The sequence below is a fragment of the Pinus tabuliformis genome, chromosome 9, assembly GCF_031772625.1.
Source record: "Pinus tabuliformis cultivar Carrire ecotype Pingquan chromosome 9, CPIR1, whole genome shotgun sequence".
Lineage (NCBI taxonomy): Eukaryota > Viridiplantae > Streptophyta > Pinopsida > Pinales > Pinaceae > Pinus > Pinus tabuliformis.
Genome location: NC_142307.1, coordinates 1,903,552,789 through 1,903,555,835, shown reverse-complemented (window position 1 = coordinate 1,903,555,835; position 3,047 = coordinate 1,903,552,789).

Below are 3,047 nucleotides of genomic sequence, written 5' to 3'. Positions count from 1 at the left end.
GGTACTAGTGTTGATTGATTCAGGAAGTACCCACAATTTTATTCATTGTAAGGTAGCAAAAGAATTGAATTGCTTCTTATACCCAGCACCAGAGTGTCAAGTGATGGTTGCAAATGGATGAACAATAAATTGCTCTGGGAAGTGCCATAATATCAAGCTATCGATGGGAGAATATGTATTGACTAGCCCAATGCTTTCCATTCCAATGGGAGGTGCTGATGTTGTACTAGGAGTACAATGGCTACAATCCTTGGGTACAATAGCTTTCAATTTTCAAGAACTTTTCATGAAATTTTCTATGGAAGGAAAGGAAGTTGAATTAAGGGGTATTGCAGGGAAACTGGGAAAGATAATTAGCTCTAAGGTATGACAAAGCTTCTGAAAAAGGAACAAAGGGGTGTAATTGCACAATTATGTTCGCTAGATGTTTCCACATTGCAATCATCTATTTCTCTAGATCTCCAAAAAGTCTTGGAAAATCATTCCAAGGTATTTGAGACTCCCAGAGGTCTCCCACCTATTTGTGATCATGATCATGCTATTCATTTGATTCCGGGAAGTGTTCCTCCAAACATCAAACCATACAGATATCCCTATGCCCAAAAGAGTGAAATTGAACGTATGGTTGCAGAAATGCTAGAGGCTGGTATAATTCAACCGAGTCAAAGTTCTTTCTCTGCTCCAGTAGTATTAGTGCACAAGAAGGATGGATCATGGCGCATGTGTCTGGATTATAGGGAGCTCAACAAGCTCACTATTAAAGATAAGTTTCCCATTCTTGTCATTGATGAATTACTGGATGAATTGCATGGATCAATTTACTTCACCAAGTTGGATCTTCATTCAGGATATCATCAAATTAGAATGAAGACTGAAGACATTCTGAAAACAACATTTAGAACTCATGAGGGTCATTATGAATTTTTGGTCATGCCTTTTGGCCTTACCAATGCACCTTCAAGATTTCAAGGTTTGATGAATTCCATTTTCAAACCATTCCTTAGAAAATTTGTCTTAGTATTTTTTGATGATATACTAATCTATAACAAGTCTTGGAAGGATCATGTTGAACATGTTGACAGGGTGCTACAACTATTGGAGGAGAAACAATTATATGCAAAAAGATCAAAATGTTTCTTTGGAGTGCAAGAGGTGGAATATTTGGGTCATATTGTATCTCATGAAGGAGTTAAGGTAGACCCTAGAAAAATTAAAGCCATTAAGGAAAGGAAAATCCCCACATCCATAAAGCATCTGCAAGGATTTCTCGGGTTGACAGGGTATTATCGCAAGTTTGTTAAGAATTATGGGAGAATATCAGCACCTCTAACAACATTATTGAAGAAAGATGCATTTTCATGGACTCCAGAAGCAACAAAGGCCTTCAAACATCTTAAAGAGGCAATGTGCCAAGCACCGGTCTTAGCTACACCGGACTTCACAAAAACCTTTATTGTGGAATGCGATGCTTCAAGAAATGGAATTGGTGCTATTTTAATGCAAGATGAAAGACCCATTGCTTTTGAAAGTCATCCAATCAAGGGAAAGTTTTTACATAAAGCTATTTATGAGAAGGAAATGTTGGCAATACTCCATGCACTTAAGAAATGGCGACCCTACCTAATGGGAAGACACTTCAAGGTAAAAATGGATCATGATAGCCTTAAATACCTTTTAGAACAAAGATTATCCTCTGAAGAGCAACAAAAGTGGGTCACAAAGATGTTGGGTTATGACTTTTAAATCATATACAAAAAAGGAAAGAAAAATGTGGTGGCAGATGCACTCTCAAGAAAGGATGAGGATGTGGAAGCATTGTTGTGCGCCATTTCTATTATCCAACCAGATTGGATAAACGAAGCAAGGGAGGAATGGAAGAATGACGAAGAAGTATGGGCAATTATTCAAAAGTTACAACAAGATTCCAGTACGTCTGATACATTTAGCTGGGAAAATGATTCTTTATGGTACAAAGATCGCTTATACCTCTGTAAGAATTCCCAACTAAAACAAAAGATTCTTATGGAATTGCACACTTCCCCCTTAGGAGGGCACTCAGGATTTTTAAGAACTTACCACAGGGTTAAGAAGGAATTTTTTTGGGATGGCCTTAAATCGGATATTCAAAAATTTGTGGCGGAATGTTTGGTTTGCCAACAAAATAAAGTTGAAACAATTAAGACATTGGGTCTATTACAACCTTTATCCATTCCAAGCCAACGTTGGGAGGAGATTTCAATGGATTTTATCACAGGTTTATCCAAGTCTGAGGGAAAGAGTGTCATCATGGTGGTAGTTGACAAACTTACCAAGTATGCACACTTTTGTGCATTATCACATCCATTTAAAGCCAGTACGGTTTCTACTACATTTATGGAAACAATTCAAAAGCTACATGGAAACCCAAAGATTATTGTAAATGACAGAGATCCCATTTTCACTGGACATTTTTGGACAGAATTATTTTCTTGTCTTGGTACTCAGTTAGCTCATAGCTCATCTTATCATCCTCAATCTAATGGGCAAACTGAGATAGTAAACAAATGTTTGGAAGGATATCTTCGTTTCTTTGTATCTGATAAACAGATACAATGGGTCAAATGGTTGCCTTTGACTGAATGGTGGTATAACACTTCCTTCCATACAGCAACAAAAATGACCCCATTTATGGCACTTTATGGATATCAGCCACCATCCATCACATCGTATTTAAGAGAAAATCCTAAGGTTCAAGCAGTGGAACATCACATCGAACATAAAAAACAAGTCCTCCAACTCTTAAAGGATAACCTCATGTTGGCACATAATAGAATGAAACAACAGACAGATCAACATTGCAGCGAAAGAAGTTTTGATGTAGGTGATTGGGTATTTCTACGGCTACAACCATATAAGCAAATGTCCCTCAAGCAAGCTAAGAAGGATAATAAATTATCACCAAAGTATTATGGTCCGTACAAGGTGTTTCAAAAGATTGGTACTATGGCATACAAATTGGAGCTTCCTGCAGCTTCTCGATTGCACTCAGTTTTCCATGTTTCATGTTT